Source organism: Diabrotica virgifera, chromosome 7, assembly GCF_917563875.1.
Source record: "Diabrotica virgifera virgifera chromosome 7, PGI_DIABVI_V3a".
In the NCBI taxonomy this organism is placed as follows: Eukaryota; Metazoa; Arthropoda; class Insecta; order Coleoptera; family Chrysomelidae; genus Diabrotica; species Diabrotica virgifera.
The window spans coordinates 137,526,834-137,536,171 of record NC_065449.1 but is presented as its reverse complement, the minus strand read 5'-3'; the positions used below and the strand labels follow the sequence as shown (position 1 = coordinate 137,536,171).

The following is a 9,338-nucleotide window of genomic DNA, read 5'->3' as shown; positions in this document are numbered from 1 at the left end:
GATACGCCTAGAAAGGCAACCTATGAGAGGAAGTTCACATATACGAACCTCTCACCTAGGACACAGCACAACCTCCAACGACAATGGAGTATCAAGAGCTTCTCGAGGACGGGCTCCACCTACCTTTTGCAGAGTCCAGCTTTTACCCCCCGAGATGACAAATTCAGTGTCACCAACCTGTGTCCATTTGGCGGGAAGTGGAAGTAGAGCTTTTTGTTTATTATTATTTGTTGAGGTTGAGTCTTTCATGTTTATGACAACCTAAAAATTTTGATTGGAAAATGCATATAAGATAAGGGGGTGGAAAAATGGAAATTAGTGGCTTTTTTTTGCAGTTCTGTCTGTTAGTTTTGCGTTTTGCTCTGGCTGGGTCTCTTTTGTTTAAACAATTATGTAAGTATTATAATAACGTTTTCAATTTTCTGTATTCTTTAGGAAACGAATTATTTATGCATATTATTACCTGTAAATAGTAGTATTTCTTTTGATTTTTAATTGTAAAGAATAGAAAAATTACCATTCATTTTAATTTTTTAGAATCAGCTGAAAGTGGTCTACAAAAAACCAGGAAGGAAACGTATTATAGCCTTGTTGTGGCTATGAAAGGCAAAAGAAAGATACCTATAAAAAGTGTATTGACTAGTTGGAAGAAACTCCACATTGTCGATGCATAATAAGATATTACTTTATAAACAAATATCAAGACCTAGGAATGGAACCTGGATAATATAGTCATCAAGAAGATAGCAGGAAGTCATGAGCAACAACAACTTCATAAGTATGAGAATATTGAGGAAATCCAGCTCCTCATATCTACTACTGGACAAACTAGAAGATTGAAGAGGACAAAGCCTTTTGAACTAGTTTGAGTGATAGGTGATAGTGAAAAGCAGAGCGTAGTGCTTGTGTGCCTGTGTATGTTAGAATAGTGCACGATCTTGTTAGATTAGATAAGAGACGCTATGGGGTAAGCTCTTCATTTTAAGGAACAGTAGTAATTTAGGTTAAATTAAAATTGCTCATTGGTCAGTTATGACCAGACTGTAATTCTCTGATGTTTGGCAAAAAGGGCTTAAGTCAGAATTGCACATCAATAATGTTTTGATGATTTCTGGACCATAAAAAAAGTGTTGCAGACTTAAACTGTATGTACCAATAAAAAGAGCCGATTTTTCTGGTCCAGAAATCATCAAAACATTATCGATGTGCAATTCTGACTTAAGCCCTTTTTCCCAAACATCAGAGAATTGCAATGTACAATTCAATACAAATGAATCATCATCGTAGTGATGATTATGGAAAAAAATATATGACAAGATTTTGTGCAATAAAAATGTTTATATTTATCAAGGATGTATTATTTGGTATGGCCACATATACTTCTGGTATATCGTCGGTGATGTGACAATACCTCCTATCTGCTTTTTCATGAATTTTGTAGGAGACGAAAAACCATTTTAGGGTCATCTCTGTTTTCACATGTAAATTTTGACATGTTTTGTAGTAAATAGATAATTGAATTTACTACAAAACATGTCAAAAAATATCATATGAAAACAGGAGGTGACTGTAAAAAAAGTTTTTAGTCTCTCTTACAAAACGGTTAACAGAGGTGACAGTTAATAGAGAGACAGATAATCAAGGTTCCACTGTATAGTAAAATTTGGACACCCGACACCCCATACAAATTTTATGGGGGTTTTGTTCGTTTAAACCCCCCCAAACTTTTGTGTAAGTTACAATTGAATTATTATTGTGGTATTATTAAACACAATGTTTTTAAAACTTTTTTGCCTCTTAGTACTTTTTTGAAGTCAGTTTTTATCGTGATATTTTGAATATTTGTCAAATCCACCACATATTTGTATATGGTTAAGTACGATTGTAGAGACTAATAATATGAAAATTTATTTATGATTTACATTTTTAGGTATATTTTGAACCATTTTAAAAAGAAGCCATATCTTGATAAAAAGAGCTTTATCGAAAAAATAGAAAGAGGTAAAAAAGTTTTAAAAACACAGTGTTTAACTAATGGTACCACAGAAATAATTTAATTGGAACGTACCCAAAAGTTTGGGGGGTTAAAGGGAACAAAACCCCCATAAAATTTTTATGGGTTGCACAAATTTCACTATAATTTTTCTTTAAGATGTTACTGCAATAATATTGCTTCATGTCCATTTTCAATAAAAAATCTTTAATAGTTTTCGATATATTCGAAAAAATCAATTTTTATTTTGTATCTTCAAAGGGCTGTAACTTTTTTTGTGTGCATATTTGTACTAAGGTAAGTTAGGTTCATTCAAATTATTTTTGGTCCCAGAATATGTGATTTAATTTACGACCAATCTTTTCGGGACACCCTGTATAATAAATGGGATTAGCTGGCTTAAAAATTCATAATCTACGTTCTGTAGAAAATATCCAGTTTTTGGTTTCTTTTTAACTAGATCTTAATATCTAACCAAGCATTTTAAGACCTTTTTATTAATTTTTCGATGATATATTCGTGTTTTTAGTTTGTTCAAAATATTCTAGATGATTGTACACTATAATAGATAGCCAACTAAATAAATACAAAAATTTTATTTTTGTTACAGCCTGTATATAAGTTTACCTATATATACAGTGCATTACGCACCACCTTAAAAATTGGGCATTTTTGATGTCTCGAATTTCCTAAACCTGTTGTCCCATCTAAGTGATTTTTTATAATAATATAGCCTGAGGCTATAGGTTATTGCCTTATGCTTGTCATGCACGGGGAGCTATACTGTAATATATATTATATCACATCGCTCTCTATAGTAATGAGTGAGCCTGCACATACGGAACCATTAGTTCCCTGTCTGCAGGCTCACTCATTACTATAGAGAGCGATATGATATAATATACATATATTACAGTATAGCTCCCAGTGCATGACAAGCTTAAGGATGTAACCTATAGCCTAGGCTATATTATAAAAAAATCACTCAGATGGGACAACAGGTTTAGAAAATTCGAGACATCAAAAATGCCCTATTTTTAAGGTGGTGCGTTAATTTCTTGGAGAAGTGTATTGTAATTTAATGTAAATAATGTAATATCCAATAATTGTAATTTAATGTAAGATGTAATATAAGTTCCTTAAAAATTTATTTTTTATTTCCCACCATACATTCTCCACAGGTCTAAATATCAATGCTAGACGTCCACCGGAGGTCCTCTCAGGACGTTAGATGGACGTTCGGCAGCAAGACATTGGACCAAACTGGGACGTCCTATGAAGGTCCAATTGACCGGAATGGGACGTTTCGGCGTCGCCGTTTCGGCGTGGCCATTTCGGCGTGGCCGTTTGGGCGTAGAGCCGTTTCGGCGTAGGCCGTTTCGGCGTAGGCCGTTTCGGCGTCGGCCATTTCGGCGTCAGAAATTTTATTTTAGTTGACTAAATACCTACATTGAGGTTTATTGGTCAGGCAATTTTTTGGAAAAAAATCTTTTAATATAGTTATTTAAATACATTGGAGTTCATTGGTCACACAATTTTAACATTAATGGTCAAGTAGAAAAATAAACTAAATATATTTCTTTTATAAACATTTTGTTATATTTTATTCTGCAAATACCTATATTGGATTTTTTATTAATGCATATTAATAATAATTGCTGTTCTCTTAATTGTCCCAGAGCTAATTAGATGATAACTGACATTTTTCAACTTTAATTAGACATACATTATATGGTATATAGACGGAGAATTTTAATATTGTTAAAATATCTTTTTTAAGCAAAAATATTTGCAGAATGTATATTTTTAAAAAAAATTAAATTATACAATATTTTCTTGAAAGGAATCTGCTTTTAAAATATTTACCATTAGTTAGTATAATAATAGTTATCCCTATATTTATTGCAGTTTCTTCGAAAATTTAAATACAAAATTCTATAAATCACATAATAATGTTATTAACATTTCCTCGAAAACTTAGGTAAAACTTCAGGTAAATTATGGCCCTCCCTGCGGTCGGGCCATAAACTTTACCTTCAGGATTAAATGTACTACTTCAGTCCCGCGGTATATAATGTACTATTATTAGGAAATACCTCGAACAGAGATCAGTTTAAGAGTTTATGTAGTGTCTTATAATATTTCATAGTAGTATTTATACGATATACAGACGAAGAATTTTTAAGCTATGGAACGAAAAATTTTATCGACCAGAGGAAGAGAGAAATTTACCACTGATGGTTTCATGTATGTTTTTGACGCTGTTAGTAAAAGCGATGAATCCCTAAAATTTTGGAGGTGTGAGAGGAAACAAACGTGCAAAGCAAGAATACATACAAGAGATGGTGAAGTCATCAAGAAAGTAAATGTTCACACTCACGACTCCTCGGCGATGGACGTGGAAGTAGCACAAGTTGTTACAAAAATGAAAAAGCGTGCTACAGAAACAAACGAAGGGACAATAGTGGTAATCAATGAGTGCCTGAGAAATACAAGTCAAGCTTGTCATGGTCGGCTCCCAAACACTGGCGCGATGAGAAAATTCATCAGACGAAAACGTAACGAAGTTCATGCAGCCCCATCAAATCCGACAACTGTTGAAGAGTTAGTAATTCCCGAGTCTTATCGTGTTTACACGTTACAAGATGGTGTAGAAGAAAATTTTTTATTAGCAGATGATGGAGAAGGATTGCAAAGAATTTTGATTTTCGGGAGAGAATCGTGGCTGCAACATCTACAGACCTCAGATGTGTGGTATGGTGACGGTACATTTGCTATAGCACCATCTCTATTTTTACAAGTATACACAGTTATGGCCACAAAATATAATGGAGTCCATCCAATATTTTATGCCATGCTGCCGAATAAAACAAGATCCACATATACCCGTATGTTTGAATTGATCAGACAAATTGTACCAAATTTGCAACCCAGAGCAATCCATTGCGATTTCGAACAGGCGGCATTTAAGGCAATGGAAGATTGTTTTCCAGGCGTCGACATCAATGGATGTTTTTTCCATTTGGCACAAAATATGAAGAAACAAGTGGCTGCTATGGGATATACGAGAGAGTATAATGCTGATCCACAATTCGCTTTAAATTGCAGAATGTTGACAGCATTAGCATTTGTTCCTATCGAACATTTAGATGATGCCTTTGCCGTTCTAGCGGAAGCTCTACCTGCTGAACACCAACCACTTGTAGACTGGTTTGAAGACTACTTACTATATTGGACGTATGAACAGAAGAGGAAATGGCAGAAGACCAAGTTTATTTCCCCAAAGGATGTGGAACCTCTACCAGAGAACTCTGGATGGAGAAGACCGGACAAATAATCACGCTGAGGCCGCCCATAGAAGACTCAAGATGGAATTGGGAGCAGATCATCCAACCATATGGAAATTTATAGATGGCCTGCGTCAGGTGCAGAAAGGTCGAGATGTCTATTTCGAGCAACTTGTGGCAGGTAATCTCCCACCATTGAAATTAAGAAAATACAGAGACGCAGATGATCGCATTTCACGGCTTGTGGGAAATTTTGATGCAAACGGGGATGTTTTAGAATTTTTAAGAGGACTAGCACATAATTATAATATGTAAGTAGGTACTTTATTTTAATTAATATTTCGTGAATAAGTTTTGTAGGTTAAATATAAATGTCTTGTATGTAAGTATAAATGTTTCAGAATTTTTAATTGGACTAGCACATATCTAATTATAACATGTAAATAATAACTAAAATAAAATATTCATTTTTCCAAAATCTTGTTTATTCATTTATTTATATATAATATCTACAGCTAGAAGCCAATTACAGATATTACATTAACTATGAGCTAAATAACAAGCACACACACATAAGTATAAAATTGACATATACAAATCTACCATTAATATTAAAATTTTGTGATCAATGGACTCCAATGTATCTACTTAAATAACTATATTAAAAGATTTTTTTCAAAATAATGTCTTACTAATAGACTCCAATGTAGGTATTTAGTCAACTAAAATAAAATCTCTGACGCCGAAATGGCCGACGCCGAAACGGCCTACGCCGAAACGGCTCTACGCCCAAACGGCCACGCCGAAATGGCCACGCCGAAACGGCGACGCCGAAATGTCCTAGACCCCCAATTGACGTTCACTGAACGTCCCCTCGGACGTTAGGTGGACGTCCATTGGACGTTTGGCAACGTGGCATTTGGACCAAAATAGGACGTCCTGTTAAGGTCCAAAGTATGTCCCTTCGGACCTTAAGTGGACGTCCAACGGACATTCGGTAGCACGACATTTGGACCAAAATAGGACGTTCCTTGGACGAAAACGGACCTCCCTAAAATCCGTGAAGGACATCCTTGTGCTATTAGGGATGTATATAGTCTCTTTATTCTATTATATTCTACTCTATTTCAAACCTATTCTATATAAGTATCTACACATTACACCTATTATCATCATCATCATTCTTTTTTCCTTATCCCTATGCAGTGTCGGCTTCCCTAATTGCATTTCTCCACACAATTCTATCTTGAGTCATATCAATGTTAATCCCCTTTACCAACATGTCCTGCCTTATCGTCTTCTTTGGTCTTCCTCTCCTACTCCTTCCAGGAATCTGCACTTCAGCTATTCTTCGTATTGGGTGATTAACGTCTCGATGTTGAACATGACCAAACCATCTTAACCTTATGCTCTCTCATTTTGGCATCAATTGGTGCCACACCTAGACTTCCCCTAATATACTCATTTCTAATTTTATCCTTCTTTGTCACTCCACTCATCCATCTAAGCATTCTCATTTCCACCACGTGCATTCGTTGTTCCGCTTTCTTTTTCACTGCCCAACATTCAGTTCCGTGCATCATAGCCGGTCTTATGGCTGTTTTATAGAAATTTCCCTTCAGCTTCATTGGAATTTTTCTGTCACACAACACACCACTCGCTTCTTTCCACTTCATCCATCCAGCCCTAATTCTACTGCATGCATCTCCATCTATTTCTCCATTACTCTGTAATACGGATAGTAGGTACTTAAAACTATTGCTTTTCACAATCATTTCACCTATTATATTATATTTTACTTTATTCTATACTATATATCTATTCTAATCTATATATTTCATTTAATCTGTTACATTCTACTCTATTCTGTTTTAAATCAAATACTTTATTAGTAAGTTTCTACATATATATTACATCTATTCTATTATATTCTACTCTATTCTATTTCAAGTTTATTCTATACTATATATCTATTCTAATCTATCTCTCTATTTTATTAATCTGTTCTATTCTATTCTGTTTCAAATCAAACACTTTACTCAAACAAAGAAACTAACGACATTCAAAAGCTTCTAATAAAAAAATCATTGCATTGGTACTACTGAAAATATTGACATTTTTACAACATTTATTCCAAGTTCCTTCAATTTTTTTGAGGACAAGAAAATTTTGCTTTCAAGAAATTCACGAATTTATTGAGGTCAAGTTAATAACGAACAATTATGGATGTCAAATTGTGCTTTGAGAACACGTCAAATTTGGCCTTGAATAACTTGGTCAATTTATTGTTCAATTTATTGTTGATGTAAAGTGCACTTAAGACTCTTAGGACCTTGTGATCTTTTTGGCTTGTCGACTACAACAATCGCGGAAACTGTCAAATGTCACTCCCACACGCAAACCGTAAGAAGATGGGAAGAAGGGCCAGGATGTAGACTTGCCAAGGTAACACTAAGGAACCTTGGGAAGTCAGCATCAGAAAAGTACTTGAGAATGACCAGGAAAAACCTACGCTTGACCGTTGGTTTTTTAACTGGCCATTGTCAACTAAGAAAACACCTCCACACACTGGGGCTAGTAGACACATCTCTATGCAGGAGGTGTGAACGAGATGACGAAACTGTCGAGCATGTCCTATGTGAATGTCCGGAGTTTTCGTCAATACGAGAGTATGCGTTCGGCGAGCCTTGGCCTACACCTGCCGATATAGGGGAGATGTCACCAGGTGATTTGTCCACCTTCCTGGAAATGGCAGGATGGATAATGAACTAAGGACGACAACCCCCTGGGAGGATGTACAATGGGTCAATTGTGGCCTAAGTGCTGTGGGACTTGACTCACACTCCCTACTCTACAGATACAGATACCTGCGCTTCCATCGAACTAGTTGGGCAACACCTTGCTTGCGATATTAAAAATTCGTTGATCGTCAGAGCCATGTTTATATCTTGCTTTACGTCGCTTTGTTCCTCTTCTATTTCCCCGTCACTTTGTTCTTCTTCTAGTTCCTTGTCGATAGGCTCATGTATCGAACTTGGAACTACTGTTCTTAATTTTACTGCTTGAAATGAGCGTATAACTTTATCTATGATTTTCCCAAAATATTTGTTGCACGTCTCTCTTTGATTGTCTGTAAAGGCCGCGTCTCACCATCAAATAATTTGATCAAACAGTTTGAACAAACTCCGGAAGTACGTCAAAGTGACGTCACAATTGCAGTTTTTTTGAAATTCTAAAAATCTGTGCTCTCACTATCAGTCTAGTTTGATCAAATTTTTTGTATTGAGTTGTCTAACTTGTTTGTACTTTATTTAAAATTAAAATTTTTCATTATTATCCACAATGAACACTCAGGATGTGACGTCACTAACTGTCACTTTCAGTTTGCTCAAACCAGTTTGATCAAATTATTTGATGGTGGGACGCGGCCTTTAGTGTCTCCCAATTTTTCTTTGTTAAATGTGTGAATGTGTTGTATAATTTGATTAACTGTGTCGTTACCTCTTCTTTTTTTTTCCTTAGATTTAGATACTTTCTTCTTCAAAACCATTTTGCTTTGTGTTATAACTTCTTGTGTAATCTCCTCAATTATTTTGACGAAATCTTCCCAATAAACCTTGTTGCTACTCATTTATTAATAGTATTTCTCTGTGTTATTCTTGTACTTCGTAATGAACACATAAATTCGATAGTCTTATGCAGTATAGTAAAATTGTCAAAAAATATATCATGATAATAATTATAAAAATCAATAAAGATTAAAAAATTATGTATGATAATAACAAGAATAAAAAACCGCTAAACGCCGTAAAAATGAGTGGCGCATAAAATATTCCAGCTACAAAAGATCTGATATGAATATTACGTGGCGCGAAAATGGATTTTCATTTGATGCAAAACAAAATTCTAGTTTTATTTTAAAAGATTTTTCCATAATATTTGCTAAATTTGAAGTAAACGCGCCACAAAAGAGTAACTTTGATACAGTTTGAAATTTGAAACTCTTTTGTGGCGCGTTTACTTCAAATTTAGCAAATATTATGGAAAAATCTTTTAAA

At 34.8% G+C, this 9,338-nt stretch overlaps 1 long non-coding RNA gene across 1 annotated transcript; it reads left to right on the top strand.

The window, feature by feature from the left end:
• The first annotated feature begins 254 nt into the window (after positions 1 to 254).
• Positions 255 to 1,346, top strand: LOC126888049 (uncharacterized). The gene is made up of 2 exons (XR_007699365.1): positions 255 to 393; positions 538 to 1,346. It is a non-coding gene; the product is annotated as an uncharacterized LOC126888049 (long non-coding RNA).
• Positions 1,347 to 9,338: the final 7,992 nt, after the last annotated feature.